We start from the raw sequence: 20397 nt of genomic DNA, 5'->3' as shown, positions 1-20397 counted from the left end.
TGTTCTGGGTACTGATTTCTCAGGATCTACGCACCCAAATTGCGTGAAAATGTAATCACATGTGAGTTCTAGTATAATATATTTGTCCAATGAATACCCGTTGATAATCTGCATTTCTTCTTGGTGTAGTAATATTAATGGCCAGTAGTGTAATATAATGTCTGTCACAATCAATATCGTCGGTAATTGCCAGTGAATGTCTTCGGTAAGTCACAAAAGATCCCATCTGGTGGTATTTTCTCATCTACAGATTTTATTATGTGCTCAGTAAAGGTGTAAATAACCGATGGTGGAGAGCAGTGTGTTGGGAAGGCGGCACCAGTGAGTGGGGATGCTGCTGGCTGCGACGCCCGGTCGCGAAGGCGGGCCTCGGGCGCCGACCATTAGCTAACGAGGCGGCAGGTCGCCTGGGACGGGCAGCGCGGCAGCAATTAACGCCGGACAGCGACTGTGGGCTGCGAGATCGCCGCCCGGCTCGATCCAAGGCGAGGCGTCCCCGTGTCGTGGACTGTTCTGCAAACACCTGCAGTCGTTTTCCTCTTCCTAACTTCGGCATTGGCTGCTGTACGACATATCTACATCTACATCTACATCCATACTCCGCAAGCCACCTGACGGTGTGTGGCGGAGGGTACCCTGAGTACCTCTATCGGTTCTCCCTTCTATTCCAGTCTCGTATTGTTCGTGGAAAGAAAGATTGACGGTATGCTTCTGTGTGGGCTCTAATCTCTCTGATTTTATCCTCATGGTCTCTTTGCGAGATATACGTAGGAGGGAGCAATATACTGCTTGACTCTTCGGTGAAGGTATGTTCTCGAAACTTTAACAAAAGACCGTACCGAGCTACTGAGCGTCTCTCCTGCAGTCTTCCACTGGAGTTTATCTATCATCTCCGTAACGCTTTAGCAATTATTAAATGTTCCTGTAACGAAGCGCGCTGCTCTCCGTTGGATCTTCTCTTTCTATCAATCCTATCTGGTACGGATCCCACACTGTTGGGCAGTATTCAAGCAGTGCGCGAACAAGCGTACTGTAACTTACTTCCTTTGTTTTCGGATTGCATTTTCTTAGGATTCTTCCAATGAATCTCAGTCCGGTATCTGCTTTACCGACGATCAACTTTATATGATCATTCCATTTTAAATCACTCCTAATGCGTACTCCCAGATAATTTATGGAATTAACTGCTTCCAGTTGCTGACCTGCTATTTTGTAATTAAATGATAAGGGAACTATCTTTCTATGTATTCGCAGCACATTACACTTGTCTACATTGAGATTCAATTGCCATTCCCTGCACCATGCGTCTATTCGCTACAGATCCTCCTGCATTTCAGTACAATTTTCCATTGTTACAACGTCTCGATACACCACAGCATCATCTGCAAAAAGCCTCAGTGAACTTCCGATGTCATCCACAAAGTCATTTATGTATATTGCGAATAGCAACGGTCCTATGACACTCCCCTGCGGCACACCTGAAATCACTCTTACTTCGGAAGACTTCTCTCCATTGAGAATGACATGCTGCGTTCTGTTATCTAGGAACTCTTCAATCCAATCACACAATTTGTCTGATAGTCCCTATGCTCTTACTTTGTTCATTAAACGACTGTGGGGAACTGTATCAAACGCCTTGCGGAAGTCAAGAAACACGGAATCTACCTGTGAACCCAAGTCTATGGCTCTCTGAGTCTCGTGGACGAATAGCGCGAGCTGGGTTTCACACGACCGTCTGTTTCGAAACCCATGCTGATTCCTACAGAGTAGATTTCTAGTCTCCAGAAAAGTCATTATACTCGAACATAATACATGTTCCAAAATTCTACAACTGATCGACGTTAGAGATATAGGTCTATAGTTCTGCACATCTGTTCAACGCCCCTTCTTGAAAACGGGGATGGCCTGTGCCCTTTTCCAATCCTTTGGAACGCTATGCTCTTTTATATAGTCTCCACGAATGAAAATACGCGCAATACATTTCTTTATTTCACTTCCACGATCACAACTGTCGTGAACTAAAAAGATGATATGTCTAATAACATTAGGACCTAACGGGATGGTGGAATGACTTAAACACTGCGCTTAATACAAATGCCGTTACAGCTCCATTGAAATGAACACGCCCCGCTCCCTCCCTCCACCCTTCCCCATCATTCACAAGGGCACGGAGTACCCTGCTCAGCGCTTTCTACTGCAAGAAAGATTAAAGTTTAGGGTACAGAAGACATTAGGGTCGATGAACGCTGGAAGTGGGCAACCCTGGGGAAGGTATGAGCTCCCCTACCATTTGTTTGCTTTTATAGTTGATTATTTTTTTGCTATAGTCTGTCGGGGTGGAAAATTAGGCGTCGGACATTAATAGGTAGCCAAATATAGAGAGTGAACTTACTCTCAGGGCACATGCAACAGTAATTAATGTTCTGATCGTGAGCCTATCTGTTCTCCCACCCTGTTCTATGATCCTGCTCCTTCCAAAATATTCTACTAATAATGAAGAAGTTTTAGTATGTGAATACTTTTATACGGAACAGTTACTTTATTCCACTTTAAATAGAAGTAACATATCTCTAGTGGTTCAGATTGCATTCACACCACAAGTGGAGTTACTTATTTATTCAAATGGCTCTGAGCACTATGGGACTTAACATCTGTGGTCATCAGTCCCCTTAGAACTACTTAAACCTAACTAACCTAAGGACATCACACACATCCATGCCCGAGGTAGGATTCGAACCTGCGACCGTAGCAGTCACGCGGCTCCGGACTGAGCGCCTAGAACCACGAGACCACCGCGGCCGGCTACTTATTTATTACTCTCTTGTATGAGTTTACCATTGCCGGTTCACTATTGCACGATCGCTCTTCCATTATGTAAAAATTCGTCGGAATACAAAGTATAATTCTTAGCTTCAAACTTTTCACATTGATGAATAAAACGTTCTCGGTTTTCCAGCAGCGTCAATTCGAATAAAGTTCTCGAGCTTTCGATGGCCATTTCCGCCATCGTCGTCAGGAGTTCACTGACTGCCGGGGCTGTTTTTTTTTTTCCTTTATTGTAATTTTAATACCTGAACAATCAGGTAGGCTGTCAGCGGCGTGCTACGCCGCTCTTCAGCCATAGTGGTAACAATAACAGTACACAGAATGGAGAATTAGAAAGAACATAGTGACGGACAAAAAATAGTGGTCACAGATATACAAAAAACACGGAGCCGTTCACACTCGACGATAATGACCCTGAAACCACGTTGACACAGCGCACATAACACTGATGAATCCGACGGCACAAGTGAACGGAGAAGCGTGACGGCAGACACTAAAAACACAAAACGACTTCACACACACGAGACACTGATGGCAATGATCTTTGGCGTGCGAAAGTCCACGTAGCGTGTGCGAGTCCAGGGACCGGCCAAGAGGGGAAGAAGGATGAGGGGGGTGGAGAGGGGAGAACAAAGATTCCAGTGGCTGAGGAGATGAGAGGAGGAGTAGAGGGACAGGGGAGGGGAGGCCCAGGGGAGGAGTGGGGAGAAAGGGAGGAAGGAGGAAGGAGGGAGGGAGGGTGCCCAAAGGAACAGACACAGGAAGAGGGAGGGAGGATCAAAGTTGGTAGGAGGGGTAGATGGAGGGGAGGAGGACATCATCAGGGAGGGGGAGCTGGCGGAAGCCACCTCGGGAGAGGGTAAGGAGGGTGGAGAGATGGAGACCGGGTGGGACGTGGGAATACAGGCACGGCAGTGGGTGGGGGTGGGAGAGGATGGGTGAGACAAGCAGATGAGGAGGATCGAGTTTGCGAGAGGTGTACAGGATCTGTATCCGTTCAAGGAAAAGGAGGAGGTGGGGGAAGGGGATGAGATCATACAGGATCCGCATGGGGGAGGCGAGGCGGAGGGCATGGCGTTCAAGGATTTGTAGGGATTTATAAAAGGTAGGGGGGGGGGGGGGGGCGGAGATCCAGGCCGGATGGGCATAACAAAGGATAGGGCGGATGAGGGATTTATAGGTGTGGAGGATGGTGGAGGGGTCCAGACCCCATGTACGGCCAGAAAGGAACTTGAGGAGATGGAGTCGGAAGCGTGCCTTGGCTTGGATTGTCCGGAGATGGGGAGTCCGGGAGAGGCGACGGTGGAGGGTGACGCCAAGGTACTTGAGGGTGGGAGTGAGGGCGATAGGACGGCCATAGATGGTGAGATAGAAATCAAGGAGGCGGAAGGAAGGGGTGGTTTTGCCTACAATGATCGCCTGGGTTTTGGAGGGATTGACCTTGAGCAACCATTGGTTGCACTAAGCGGTGAACCGGTCAAGATGGGATTGGAGAACGTGTTGGGAGCGCTGCAGGGTGGGGGCAATGGCAAGGAAGGCGGTGTCATGGGCAAACTGGAGAAGGTGGATGGGGGGTGACGGCGGCGGCATGTCCGCCGTGTACAAAAGGTACAGAAGGGGGGAGAGGACGGAGCCTTGGGGCACACTGGCGGAGGGGAAAAAGGTGTAGGAATCCGTGTTATGGATGGTGACGTAGGAAGGTCGGTGGGAGAGAAAGGAGCGGCCGATCAGACGGACGTAGTTAATGGGAAGGGCGAAGGTTTGGAGCTTGAAGAGGAGACCGGAATGCCATACGCAGTCATAAGCACATTCGAGGTCCAGGGAGAGGAAGATCGCGGAGCGACGGAAATTAAGCTGGTCGGAAAGGGGATGAGTGAGGTGAAGGAGAGTCGTCGGAAGAGAAGGACGGCCGAAAGCCACACTGGGTAACGGGAAGGAGGCAGTGCTGGCGGAGATGCTGGTGGATGCGTCGGGTGAGGATAGATTCCAGGACCTTGCTGAAGACCGAGGTAAGGCTGATGGGACGGTAGGAGGAGACAGCGGACGGCGGTTTGCCAGGTTTAAGGAACATCAGGATATGGGAGGTTTTCCACAGGTCGGGGTAGTAACCGGTGGACAGGACTACATTGTAGAGCCTGGCCAGAGTGGAGAGGAAAGCGACAGGAGCTTCACGAAGGTGACGGTAGGTGACACGATCGTGACCAGGAGCGGTGTTGCGTTTGGTGCGGAGTGTAGCAATGTGATCTTGAGTAGTGATAGGGGTATTGAGTTCTGTGTGTGCAATGTTGTCCAAGTACTGGAAACCAGGTGCGAGGGGAGGGACAGAGGTGTCAGTTCGATCGCGGACATCTGGGAAGAGGGAGTAATCGAACTGGGGATCATCGGGGATGGAAAACACATCAGAGAGGTAGGAGGCAAAGTGATTGGCCTTACTAAGGGTATCAGGGAAGGGGTGATCATCATGGAGAAGAGGATAGTAGGGGGAGGGTTTAGTTCCGGTAAGGCGACGGAAGGCTGACCAGAACTTGGACGATTTGAGAGGGAAGGTAGCATTTAAATGGGTGCATGTCTGTCACCAGTCCCGGCGTTTCTTAGCCGTGAGCAAATTACGAATGTGTCGCTGGAGTTGCTGGTGGCGTCGTAGTGTGTCCGGGTCATGCGTGCGGAGGAAGGCACAGTAGAGACGGCGGGATTCACGGAGGAGGAGGACGGCCTGTTGGGGTAAGGTAGGACGGTGGGGGTGGATGGCGACAGTAGGGACGTGGGCCTCCACGGCCTCAGACAAGGTCTGCTGAAGAAAGGAGGAGGCATGGGTTACATCGTCAGGGTGGTTGTAGGTGAAGGGGTGGCTATCGACCTGGGTGGAAAGGGTATCCCGGTAGGCATTCCAGTTGGCATGAGAATAGTCATGGACGTACTTAAGGGGATGGTCAGTGCGAGGGTCGGGGCGGGGGCGACGACCGTCTGAAACGGTGAGGAGGACAGGGAGATGGTCGCTACCAATAGGCTCCAGGACATCCACCGTTATGCGGCCAAGGAGGTTGGGGGAGGAAAGGATAGCATCGGGAGTGGAGTTGGATTCGGGACAGGTGTGCAGGGGGATGGGGATGAGGTCGCCTTGAAGGGAGGAGAGGAACCGATGCCACCGCCGTAACTGGGCGGCGGAACGACTATGGATGTTGAGGTCGGCGGCGATCACGTAGGAGGAGAAGGTACGGTCAATGTGTGAGAGGAAGTCGAAGGGAATAGGGGCATTAGGGCGGACATAGATGGTGGCGCAGGTAACGGTAAGGCCGGGGAAGAAGAGACTAAGGATCAGGTGTTCGGTGGGGTCGGGAAGGAGAGGTTGGAGCCAAACGGGGATCTGGCGGTGATGACCAATGGCAACTCCGCCACGCGCAATCGGGAGGGGATTATCGGAGCGGTGGAGGAGGTAGGGCAAAGTGTGGACAGTGTGGTGAGGTTGGAGGAAGGTTTCATTGAGGAGGAAGGCATCCACGCGGTGGGTGGCAAGGGTGTGCAGGAAGAGGTTTTTGTTGGCGGGAAGGGAGCGGATATTGTTGAAAAGGATACGGTGCTGTCGCGCCATGTCAGGGATTTAGACAAGGGTGTCAGGACGGGAGAAGGTGAAATGGGCCTGGTTGTTGGAGTAGGTGGCGTACATTTTGAGTTGGAAAATGGACCGGGGCTGTTACGGTCTCTCGCTTATATAGGCACGATGACATCAGCAGCAGCCAGTCAGATCGATCCAATGTGGCCCGCGCGCGTAAGTCGACCCGGGCAGCTGGCGGAGCTATTGCCTGTGGCGGCACCGGTGACGTCAGGTGGCGCCAGGGGCAGGCGCCACGTTTGAAAATGCCGCTCCCGTGTCGCGCATCTGTCTCTGCTTTCTTTCGATGTTCAACGCCCGTCCCCATGCCTGCTGAGTGTGTATCCCTGGTCTCTGTTGAAATTGTTGTTGTTCAAGCGAATCTCGGCCGCTTCCTTTATAACGGAGTCCCAATATGTAGTCGCATGAGCCAACACTTTCTCACATTGATCACACACACACAGTTCTATGGCGTTTTAATTATGGTGTGACTTTCAATTTCTTTCCACAAAATATTTCACTTAATACACTCGGGATCTGCTACTGACAACACTCCACAATATCACTTCTATGCAATAGCGTGTGATAGGCAGAGCATGATCTCTCTGGACCTGTCCCACAGGCTTTCTGAGGCTCGACTGACTCACTCCTTTACGCCAAAAGATCTCCAGGAGCCAAACTCTCGATGGGGCATCCCCTTCAGCAATGTCGCTGAGTTGTTGCAAATGAGAGTAAGGCAGATTCGATCCTCCAAATATTGGATCGATATCTATCCCCTTACGACCTGCTTCGAATTGTTGAAGGTACCATCTCAGATTTCATTCCGAGCGATTTAATGAAACCTGGGAAAATGCAAATAAAATGGACCGAACTGCGATCTGAAATCCAGTCAGTGCCATAAAATCTGCGCCATCTCATTCGGTGTTCAACGGCTGCGGAGCATGTGTGCTGTCTTACATCCAGGGTGACAATTATTGAACTATATGAAATAAAATCGCCATAACTTTTGAATGGTTTGCTTTAGGACGTTCAAAGTGCACGGTGGGCTTCGGGGCGTAATAGGAATTAGTATGCGCATGCATGGTTTGGTTTAACGACGGATCCCCCACTTTCATTTGGATGGGTTCATCAACAAGGAGAATTGTCACATTTGTGGGACTGAGAATCCTCATTTCGCGATCGAGAAGTCTCATCACCCCAACGGGTAACAGTGTGGTGTGCGATGTCGTCACGGAATAATAGGTGCGATATTCCTTGATGGCACGGTGACTACCGAACGGTACGTAAAGGTTTTGGAAGAAGATTTCATCCCCATTACCCAAAGTCACGCTGATTTCGACAAGATGTGGTTCATGCAAGACGGATCTCGACCCCATCGAAGCAGAAGAGTGTTTAATGTCTTGGAGGAGCACTTTGGGGACGGCATTTTGGCTCTGGGGTACGCAGAGGCCACTGATATGGGCCTCGATTGCCCGCCATGTTCTCCTAATCTGAACACATGCGACTCCTTTTTGTGGGGCTATATTAAAGACAAGGTGTGCAGCAATAACCCCAAAACCATTGCTGAGCTGACAATAGCAATTCAGGAGGCCATCGACAGCATCGATGTTCCTACACTTCAGCGAGCCACGCAGAATTTAGCTATTCGTCTGAGCCACATCGTCGATAATTATAGCAGCCATATCGAACATATCATAATTTAAATCCGAATATATTTTGAACAAAGTGTGAACGCCATAGTTTGTGTACTGATATGATATGCTATCGCGATTGTCCGAAAGAACAGACACCATACCATATAAGTATATAGTTCTGGCAACGCCGGCCATGACATTCTTCCTCTGTGCCGATGCACACATATTCCCCGAACTCTTACGGGACTTGCTAAGAATGTCTTCCACGAGTAATGAGTGTGTTGGGGTGGGACACTACGAATGTAGTATTTGGACATACAAGGTGAGAATGTGGGTCTCGCAGGAGGCGTGCGCGAAATAGTCCCTGCCGTCGCGCTATCCTCTGTGCTCTCGGTGGCTCAGATGGATAGAGCGTCCGCCATGTAAGCAGGAGATCCCGGGTTCGAGTCCCGGTCGGGGCACACATTTTCACCTGTCCCCGTTGATATACACTACTGGCCATTAAAATTGCTACACCACGAAGATGACGTGCTACAGACACGAAATTTAACCGACAGGAAGAAGATGCTGTGATATGCAAATGATTAGCTTTTCAGAGCATCCGCACAAGGTTGGCGCCGGTGGCGACACCTACTACGTGCTGACATGAGGAAAGTTTCCAACCCATTTCTCATAAACAAACAGCAGTTGACCGGCGTTGCCTGGTGATCGTTGTTGTGATGCCTCGTGTAAGGAGCAGAAATGCGTACCATCACGATTCCGACTTTGATAAAGGTCGAATTATAGCCTGTCGCAATTGCGGTTCATCGTATCGCGACATTGCTGCTCGCGTTGGTCGAGATTCTATGACTGTTAGCAGAGTATGGAATCGGTGGGTTGAGCAGGGTAATACGGAACGCCGTGCTATCAGCTCGGAGACTATGGCTGCGGTTACCCTTGGCGCTGCATCACAGCCGGGAGCGCCTGCGATGGTGTACTCAACGACGAACCTGGGTGCACGAATGGCAAAACGTCATTTTTTCGGATGAATCCAGGTTCTGTTTACAGCATCATGATGGTCGCATCCGTGTTTGGCAACATCTCGGTGAATTCACATTGGAAGCGTGTATTCGCCATCGCCATACTGGCGAATCACCCGGCGTGATGGTATGGGGTGCCATTGGTTACACGTCTCGGTCACCTCTTGTTCGCATTGACGGCACTTTGAACAGTGGACGTTACATTTCAGATGTGTTACGACCCGTGCTCTACCCTTCATTCGATCCCTGCGAAACCCTACATTTCAGCAAGATAATGCACGACCGCATGTTCCAGGTCCTGTGAGGGCCATTCTGGATACAGAAAATGATCGACTGCTGCCCTGGACAGCACATTCTCCAGATCTCTCACCCATTGAAAACGTCTGGTCAATGGTGGCCGAGCAACTGGCTCGTCACAATACGCCAGTCACTACTCTTGATGAAGTGTGGTATCGTATTGAAGCTGCATGGGCAGCTGTACCTGTACACGCCATCCAAGCTCTGTTTGACTCTATGCCCAGGCGTATCAAGGCCGTTATTACGGCCAGAGGTGGTTGTTCTGGGTACTGATTTCTCTGGATCTATGCACCCAAATTGCGGGAAAATGTAATCACATGTCAGTTCTAGTATAAAATATTTGTCCAATGAATACCCGTTGATCATCTGCATTTCTTCTTGGTGTAGCAATTTCAATGGCCAGTAGTGTATATCATGGCCCGTTAGCAGCTGAAGGTATTAATATAATTCTGATTTCGCCATAGTTTGTAGCTAATTTACGTTTTTTTCATATAGTTCAATAATGGTCACCCTGTAACTAGATACAGCCTGTAGACATGAAGAAAGTAAAATGGCAGAGTTTAGTCGTAGAAAGAAATCGCGCTATCCCACCGAGCTAGGGCTTTGAAATGAAATGTGCCAATATTTCAAGCCTCATATCGTTTCTCTCTCTCACCTCCCGACCTTACCTGAGAGTGCAGTTTTCCTCTGCCACTTTTCGTGAAAAAGGGAGTGAAAAGCGTGCCACAGGAATGTGCAGAGGCTGCCGCGATGTCACTGGAAACTTTTCCAATTTCGCACCGTGGGTGGGCGTTTTGATGGCGGCGTGGGCGGGTGTCGCTGGCTGCTTCACTCTGCTGTGGGCAGCCGTCCCCTTCCTTCGCTTCTGCCCGCGCGCGCGGCGAGAGCTCGTGACGTGACAGCAGCTATCCCATGGATCTGCGTGGCGCCTGATGTCTTCCTGATGGACCTCGCCGTTAAAGGGCGGCCGGGCTTCCGCTGTCCGGTGCAGCAGTGGGGCAGGCGACACGGCGGCCGCCTCGTAAACATGTGCAAAATCCCCTGTCGTGATCCACGCTTATCCGGGAACTGCAACCGTTTCCTCGTACGGTGATACCTGACTACGTGTAGGGCAATGAACTTAGGTGAAAACTCTCTTTGAACCGAAATTTTAGTAGTTGGGTGTGAAGGGCTGGGCTTCTTTATTAACTGACGAGGTCGAACTGAATATCAGTTTATGAATTGTTTATTTACGGCAGGTTCAATCATTTTGCATGCTACAGTGGAGAACCCGTCGTGGATGCGGGACCGCCAGCTTGGAAACGATGTCTGGCATCACCGATACCCCCGTAATGGCCATATCCCTGTAACTGAGATCACTGTAGGAACCGTGGCTCAGTTACAACGTCACCAACCTTTCACATACAGCAGGAAACACAGTATGTAAGGTGAACGTAGAATTATATCACTATTTTATATCAAGAACACTCAAAGGGGATATTACGTTTCAAGTTTCATAAGTGCAATATCAATAAACTTGTATAGCCTTAAAAACTTTCTAAAATATAAAGATACTTATTTATTAAAAAATTCAAAAATGACTTCAAATGTTACTATAATCGAAAGTTTAAGCCTTAATCCTGCAATATTAACAAAACAGTGTATCCTTGAAGAAATAAAATAAGTTAAAAGATTCTCTGAAATCCATAATTGTCATTTTAAAGAAAAGGAACCTTAAAAACTTACTCTAAATGTTATCGTTACTCTAAAGACTGAACTTCAAGGATGTGATAGCGCACATTCAACTTTTGATAACTAATGTTGGGAAATTGGAAATTTGTGGTAAGTCCTATGGGACCAAACTGCTGATGTCATCGATCCCTAAGCTTAAACACTACTTAATATAACTTGAACTAACTTACGCTAAAGCCAACACACACACACACACACACACACACACACACATCCATGCCCGAGGGAGGACTCGAACCTCCGACGGGAGCAACTGCGCGAACCGTGACAAGGCGCCTGAGACCGCACGGCTACCCCGCGCGTCTAACTAATGTTTCTATTTCATTCAACCATAACAAATGTAACATATAGGAAAACTAATGAGCCCTGTCCCCCAATCAGGCCCGGATCTAGGGGAAGGGGGGGAGGCGGCGGCAAACCCGGGGTATCTGCCTCGGGTAGCATGACGAAAAAAAAATCTTCTTTCATAAATCTCCTAGCATCCAGAGTACGTTGCTCTATCGATTATTCACATGATTTTGAAAAGCATCCCAGTTTGTTTTTGAACATTTTGGAACACATTCTAAGTTGATTTCTGAACGAATCTTAAGTTGATGCTTGCACAGCGCACGTGATGTCCCTGCCAGGGAAACACTCGTTGCATGTAAAAACAAAAATCTTTTCCGCAGAAAAAAGGAGACTTGGCTATACACGCCGAGACAAATAAACCCGACCGACAAAATCGGGTGTGGAATGGTCACCTTTGTTATAATTATTAGCGCAATCCATAGATTCAGACTACCAGAGAGGAAATAAACGACGAACGGGAATCACAGGTAGGAAAGATTACATGTTATTTTCTCGGTGTATCCAAGAAAATGAAATTTTGACAGAAAATTTTGCAGAAGGCTACACTACTAAGGGCCAGCTTACAGGTCCTGGTTGGCAGCCGCTTATTTTATATTCTCGGAATAGGTCGGATAACACCTAATGACGCCCAACCGGAGAATAAACGAGGCACAACTGAACCGGTTGTTCCGCAGGGTTAGTGAAGTTAACCGGAGAATAAATTTAGACAATGGCAGGAATGGTTATATAATTAGTGATGACAAGCTTGTTTGGTAGAACGAGGAAGGACAAAAAATGGAGATATCACATAAATAATATAGAACAATATGACGATTCCAAATTTATATAAAAACTTCGTACTACTTCTCTTCGATCTCATGATAGAGCAACTGGATGGTTCAAATGGCTCTGAGCACTATGGGACTCAACTGCTGAGGTCATTAGTCCCCTAGAACTTAGAACTAGTTAAACCTAACTAACCTAAGGACATCACAAACATCCATGCCCGAGGTAGGATTCGAACCTGCGACCGTAGCGGTCTTGCGGTTCCAGACTGCAGCGCCTTTAACCGCACGGCCACTTCGGCCGGCTAGAGCAACTGGAGTGTATGAATGAAATGTGAAACTATTTACTAACATAAAGTTAGTTTTGTTGTAGATGGCCTAACAGGCATTTCGTATTGGTACTTCGTGAATTATACTCTGTCGTGTTATTTATGCGAATGAGGCACATAAAAATGACCATTTGTACCAGAACAGTCTCGCTTATTTGGCGTGTGTTACAATTGCTGCAATGTTAGAAAGACCTATTTCATCTAGAAGACAGCTACAAAATAGAGTAGCGAGCCAGTGGGTGTGCTGGACCTTCCATCGAGCTACAGACTCCCTTGAAGATGTCCTCCGCAGACGGGGACGAAGAGTTGGGAATTGACACAGAATTCATCAACCGACCACGGCATAACAGCCCGGATAATTATAATGGACATGACATTTCCGGCCGTGAAAGTCTACATTTTAGTATGAAAGTCTACATTTTAGTAAAATAGATGTAATCAGATCGAGAAACCAGACAACTCTTGGATACTATTCGTATTAACAGCATTTTCAGTATTAGATACCGACATTTTAATTTTTCGTGCAGTAAAACGTTTGACGAAATTTGCTGACGTAACAGATTCTCTTGCATAAAGAAAAGGACGCCGTGTAAAGCTGCAGGAAGATTAGAGAAAAAAAATGCAGGGACCTAAGGATTGAAGAAATGTGTACTGTCTTGCTTGTCGTTTGTCAGTACTGGTTTTATGTTTCCTATATTTAATTTTATGTCGTACAAAAAAAAAATTAAGTAATAGACAATAAAGAATGCAGAGTTCATATTGTGCCGGTCACAAATAATCCCACACAGTATTAATTGTGAGTTTTTTTAAGGGGGTAGGATGTCAAACCAGCCGACTTGGAGCAGGACTGGAACCACAGGATATTTTAATTTCCACTGCCCTGAATGTTGGTTTGATTACTTCCATCACGATATACACCTTTGAATTACATAGAGCGAAAGACAGTGACGTGTGATAGAAGAATGGTGTGAAGAGGCGAGGCATTGCACTTGGCACACGTAAGACCAAATAACATATCTTACAATTTCTCGTACGTTTATGGTTTACATATCAAACTCCTAAGAAAGATGCGCGCTATAGAATGAACACATTTTTTTTAAAAAAAATCGATTTCATTTTTTAATTTTTGCAGTCCTAGCTCATACTCTCGGGGGGGGGGGGGGGGGGGGGGTGGCACCACTGTCAAGTTTTTGCCCCGACTCGAAAATAACATAGATTCGGCGCTGCCCCCAACTAGCACCGGCCACAACACACATTACAGAGAAATAATAGTGCCTAATGCACCACCTCAGTTGCACGACGTTGAGCGCTACGCTCTCTATTCGCCAATGCAGCAACAGCACAAGCAATTCTTTTATCGCTCGTTTTCATTGGTACCCTTATGGTAGATAAGTGTACTAACCTAAGGGTCTATGATGGGCCACATCTAAATTCAATATTAGGGGCAATTCTATTGAGACGCAATAAAAGTTCTTATATTAGTGCTTGTAAGAGAATTAAATACAACACTGACTAGCAGTATAAAAAGGCAATGCAGCTTACAACATGGTCAGTTTTCTGCTCCCACTTAATGTGGCAAAATCATAAATACATTTCGTTCAATTTTTCACCAAATTGCATGAGGCATGTATTACTGTCAAGGCACTACTGTTAACGGGCAAGCCCCTCGTTTTATCGAGCGCTGACGACAGAAAAAACTTCTCACCAAGTATTTCAAATACAATCAGGTTGTGCACGATCATAACACATGCGTTAATTCTGGTATCAGGTTCCCATACAAGGATCGCTATAGAACTGTGTATACAGAGAGGGTGAATAGACCACCCACAAGTTGTTATAGACTTAAGCAAGACAAAAGAACAATAGCAACATCATAGTACAACGCTGGAACATCTGACTTGGCCATGATCCCTGTAATATTTCGAAACATCTGACTTGGCCATGCTCCCTGTAATATTTCGAATCAACTCAAACAATGCTGATCTTATTCCGCGCCCGTACACACTACACAAGGTCCGTAGTTAGTGTGTGGCGTCTGCTGTCCAAATGTTTCCAGAATACTCCACTCCTTGTTGCTGCACACGCAACAGCATCTCTCTTCACTACAAGACTCTTCCTCTAAGCAAATAGCAAATACTCGGTAAAAATAGCGAAACAAAGAGCTCACGCAACGATGGAACCAAAATCCAACAGCACGCCAAGCGCAAATTCGCCCACAAGAGCGTGACTGCACCAGACGATAACCAACTTCGGTAACGACGTTGACTAAAACAATTAATAGCCGACATAAGATGTCACTCAGACCAATCAAACTCAGCGTAAAAGGACAGTGTCTATTTGGTAATTGGCTATCTGCATTTCGGATCGATGAAATCGCACACTTTTGCAATACAATCTTTTCAAACTGAGAACTCAGTGGAGTCATGTAGAATTCACAGTTGTAAAAGCTGCATATAAGAGACATGGCCATGGGCACCAAACATTAACTCCTTGTATTATGCGCGAGCCGCACAACGCTGCTTCGGCCATCAAACTAGAGGGTATTCTGGGCACCAAGCCACAGAGCCAACTGTTCCTCGCTTCCACTGTACACCTCAGGTCCGCTCACGCTACAGCGTAGCAGTCGCCGAAGTTCGGTGCCAGCAAGCATACGACGCGCCAATTCCTTTCGCCGGATCGATGGACATTCGGAACATTCTGATTGCTTACAATCTGTGAAGTGGAAACATTAAGCAGCTTAATGACAGACGAAAAAAGTCTTATCTCACGAACTAGCTTTTGGCTCCAGTAAGGAAACAGGTTTGTACTTGAAGTAGGAACGAAGACAAGGATTTAACGTCCCGTCTACGACGAGGCCAGACGAGATGACGCACAGACCGGGATTGGGGCATCATGTGGAAGGAAATCGCATACGTCCTTTCCAGATGAACCATGCCGACCTTTGCCCTTTAGGGGAACCACTCGAAGTATTAATCTGGGTGGCTTGATGAGGAACTGAATTCCAGTCCACTGTTTTAATTATTGCACATGAAATTCTGATTTGTTTGTGCATAAAAACAAACGGGAAAACCCTTCGTAAAAATATACGGTGGCGCAAAATGAACTCAAGACTCTGTGTTGCTTAGTGTAAGTGGAGGCGAGAGGTCAGTCACCCCAAAGCGCTGTCATTCTATCGGATAGAGCGTCCAGTTTCAGTAGAAATGACATAGTGGACCGTTCTGCAGCGTTTCACTGTTGAAAATTATTTCAACAGTAATGAATCTATTCAAATGGTTCAAATGGCTTTAAGCACCTATGGGACTTAACATCTGAGGTCATCAGTCCCCTAGAATTAGAACTACTTAAACCTAACTAACCTAAGGACATCACACACATCCATGCCCGAGGCAGCATTCGAACTTGCGAGAGTAGCAGCAGCGCGGTTCCGGACTGAAGCGCCTAGAACCGCTCGGCCACAGCGGCCGGCAATAAATCTATTATCAGTATTCAGTGGCTCTTTAGTTCAATATTGAGCGTAATGGTTCGATATCTGGCCTCAACACAGTAGTTCGTTGTGTTAATTCTTTTCGCATAACTGTATCAGTAATGAAAATAAATTCACCTGGTTGTCCTCTTATCACGGGACCGCTAGAAAATGTCAGAGTAACAGCGTATGTTCTTCAAAGTCCTCGCTGCTCCACTTGGCGACGTGCTGCGAGTCAGAGCATATATAATCTCTCTCTACATCGCGTCCTGAACTGTGGTTGAAATGGCTCTGAGCACTACGGGACTTCTGAGGTCATCAGTCCCCTAGAACTTAGAACTACTTAAACCTAAGTAACCTAAGGACATCACACACATCCATGCCCGAGGCAGGATTCGAACCTGTGACCGTAGCGGTCGCGCGGTTCCAGACTGTAGCGCCTAGAACCGTTCGGCCACCCCGGCCGGCCCTGAACTGTGAGTTACAATTTCATCCTTACAAAATTATGATGTTGCAGAAGCTTAACGAAAGTGATTTTCGACGAACGGAGACTTCCCTTAGAGATTGTTTTATGTTACTGCTAATGATGATGTTTCGTTAATGATGAGCTACGAATCTCACGTTATAGGCCTATTGGGCAGTTTTGTAAATAAGCAAAATTGTTGCTACTGCGCAGCAAGCAACCAAAAAGTATAGCATCACAAACCACTGTACAGTGCTAAAGTGAGCGTGGGTTTGGATTTCGAAAGTGAGTATCATGGGGCCTTATTTTTTTGAAGAATGCGGCGCTAGTGTAACAGTTAATCCGAACGTTACCTCGTAATGTTGCGCAGTGTTTTGCGGCTAGAGTTTGAGGCTTTGGAGATCAGTACGGCTGAAATGTGGTTCCAACAAGATTTAGCGACAGCCTACATTGCTAATCCATCCACGGCAGTTGTTCGAGACATGTTTGCTCAAAACTTGATCTCACGTTTCGGCAATCTCCACTGGCCTGCACATTCCCTAGATCTGTCGGTGTGCGACTTCTTCTTTTGGGGTAATTTGAAATGCAAAATTTATTGTCGCAAACCTCGTTCACTCAACGATACGAAGGTTTCAATACGTGAAAAGACTGTCGCTGTTTCATAGCAAACTCTGACTAAGGTTATGCAGGACTTTAAAGAAAAACTTTTAATGTCAGTGCTCAAAGGACACCATTTTTTCAGATCTTTATTAAATAGTTGCAATTCTTAAACTGGATAACTTACAGATTGTATTGGTGTAAATATATTTTATACGCTGATCAGCGAGATCATTATGATCAACTGCCTACAGCCGGTATGTCCACCTTCGGTACGGATAACAGTGATGACGCTGATGGCCTGGAAGCAATAAGGCCTTCATTGGCGCTGGAGGGAGTTGGCACCACATCTGCACACACAGGTTACCAAATTTCCGTAAATTACAGAGAGGGGGACGATAAGTTTTGACGCCACGTTCAATCACATCCCAGATGTGTTCGATCGGTTTCAGATTTGGCAAGTTGGTGAGCCGTCACATCAATTAGAACTAGCCACTGTGTTCCTCGAACCATTACATCACACTCTTGGCCTTGTGACATGTCGCATCATCTTGTTGAAAGATTCCACTGGCGACGGGAAACATATCGTCATGAAGTGGTGTACGTGGTCTGCGACCATGTACCCCACTCCTTGGCCGTCATTGTGCCTTGCACGAGATCCACTTGACCCGTGGATGCCCAAGTGAATATTACCCAAAGCATAATGGAGCCTCCGCCAGCTTGTCTCCGCACCGCAGTGCGAATGTTAAGGAGCTCTTGCCCTGGAAGACGACGGATTCGCGCCCTGCCATCTGGCCGACCGCTGTGGCCGAGCGATTCAAGGCGCTTCAGTCATCATACTGTAACACTTCCCGTATTCGTCAATGTAGTTATCAAGCTGGCAGCAAACCACTGTGTTTTTGGTCAAAAAGGTCGGCCGCTGTGGCCGAGCGGTTCTAGGCGCTTCAGTCCGGAACCGCGCTGCTGCTACGGTCGCAGGTTCGAATCTTGCCTCGGGCCTGGATGTGTGTTAGGTTTAAGTAGTTCTAAGTCTGGGGGACTGATGACCTCAGATGTTAAGTCTCATAGTGCTCAGAGCCATTTGAACTATTTTCAACCTGTCATCGGCATGATGAAGAAGATATAGAGATACATGAAACCATGCAACGCTCTGCCACTGCGCCAACGTCCAATGCCGATGGTCACATGCTCTTCCCATTATTAAAGTCTGATGTTAGTCTACCCAACCTACGACGTCCGACATATGTAATGAAGGGTGGCCGCCCAACCGTACGACCTCTGGACGTGGTTTCACCCTGGTTTCGCCACGTGGCGAGGACCCTCACCAGAGCATTCCTCCAATACCCGACAAGTCGCGCAATTCCAGAAATCTTCATGTCGAGCCTCTTCGTCATAACAGTCTGCCGTCGGTCAAACTCACACAGGTCGCGCTCCTTTTCCATTCTACACACAGACAACACGCTCACTGATAATACTACATGTACAGTGCATGTGTCTGACTAGCAATCATTCCTCACCAGATGACGCTGCTATCACCTGGTCAAGTTTATATCCATAGTAGTTCGGTGATCATAATGTTCTGGCTGATCAATGTATATGATCTAAACAAAATTGCGTTAATCATAATAGTTTGAAATTCGTGCGTTCTTTTTGTATCAGCTTACAGGTCGTTGGTGTCTGAGAAAAGTGCAGAACATTACAAAGGCGTAGTCGTAAAGAATACTTATTTTCCGAAATGAGAATAGCATAAGCTTTAAAACTTCTTGCGTGAAAGATACGCATGAAATCTTATAGCTGCAAAACAGTGGGTTTCGCAGTGTTTTTTGTGGCCATCTCTTTTCGGCTGGTATATTAGGCTGCTTTCTACAGCTTAATAGCTTGCGGTTTGGCACCCAGAAGACATGGTCGAATAGCAATGTAACTTCGTAAATGGGCACATCGGAGGGTATGGAAGCGATTAAGGCTACCAGGGTGCATTAGTGTTTTTCGTGTTTAATGTTGTTGCCAGGCCTAGTAGTTTATATAAACGAGAGTGAGTAGCGTCAGATGTTGAGTGATCACTGGGAAGGACACAGAGATGCCGCGTACTCGCATGAGACAGCGTTATCAGCACCTGCCAGTGTTTGATATGGGTCTCATTGTGGGTCGCCATTTGGCCAGGTGGTGGAATCGTGCAGTATCCAGTTTTGTGGGGCATTCAGATGTGGCAGTGTTCCGATGTTGGTCTATATGGGAATGGGCGGGCAGACTTATTCATCTTGTTTCTATGTCTGACCACTACAATGGAGCGCCACCATGTTGTGCACCAGACACATCGTAACCTCTTCATAGCTGCACCTACCGCCTGAGAAGAAGTTACGGACTCCCCACAATAATCTGTGTCATCCCACACAACTGGCCAGAGGCGAACAGGAACTACTGTCCCATGCATAGGCTGCTGCTAACACCACAAGAGGAATGCCTTCCTTTGGAATGATGCTGCGGCTGGGAAGCATGGACTGATAAATGGCGTCGCATAGTGTTTAGTGATGAATCGTGGTTCTGCGCTACCCCGGATAATCATCGTCAGTGAGTCGTGGGAAAAGGTCACGTTTTGCCAGTGTTTTGGAGAGGCACAGCTGTGTTACCCTTGCTGTCATTGTGTGGAGAACAATAGGGTTTGACTTCATGTCATGGATGGTAGTGACTGAGGAATCTCTGAAGCCACAACTTTTCGTCACATACATCTTTCGTCCTCATGTGTTACCCCTCATGCGACAACACCTTAGTGTCATTTTTCAACAGGATATCCCTCATTCAAACATGGTATGTTTGTCTATGGACTATGTGCGTGACGAGGTACTCCCGCTGACAGGAAGGTCCCCATATCTGTCTGCGATAGAACACGTGTGATACTAGCTTTGTCCATTCTAGTGTCGATTTGTGGGATATCAAGAGTCAGTTTTCTGTGTATTGTTATGGAAAGCGCTTCTCCGGCAACTCCAGAATATCCCTATGCCTCGTGCTTTAGTTCAATGCTTTGCGATTAACTGATCCGCCTATCCCACACCCATGACTTGAAAAACCAGTTGATGTGTAGGACCCGAAGATGGAGCAATAGTCTCCGAAACGAGAAACTTCGTGACAGTAAAACCATTTTATATTTTTGTAGGGCATGGACAGCTCTTGCAACTATATGGTCTAATTTAGCGTGTCGTCTGTTATTATTCCTAGATGCTTTTCTGAGTGAGATAAAGTGATATTTGTTCGATGCAGAATTAAATATGGTAGGGATTCCCGATATTTCGGACTAATTAACGCAGAATGACCAAGAAGGACCATTTGAATTTTGGATTAC

General features: G+C 47.1%; 1 protein-coding gene and 1 non-coding gene across 2 annotated transcripts in view; both read left to right on the top strand.

Annotated features, from left to right (window-relative positions):
- Window positions 1-20397, top strand: part of LOC124803009 (thyrostimulin alpha-2 subunit) — a 348758-nt gene that overhangs the window by 164532 nt on the left and 163829 nt on the right. The window lies entirely within an intron of this gene.
- On the top strand, window positions 8436-8510 carry Trnat-ugu. Its single transcript has one exon. It is a non-coding gene; the product is annotated as a tRNA-Thr (tRNA).

Source organism: Schistocerca piceifrons, chromosome 6, assembly GCF_021461385.2.
Source record: "Schistocerca piceifrons isolate TAMUIC-IGC-003096 chromosome 6, iqSchPice1.1, whole genome shotgun sequence".
Classification (NCBI taxonomy): Eukaryota; Metazoa; Arthropoda; class Insecta; order Orthoptera; family Acrididae; genus Schistocerca; species Schistocerca piceifrons.
The sequence above is the reverse complement of the archived record's forward strand: the minus strand, read 5'-3'. Positions and strand labels throughout refer to the sequence as shown.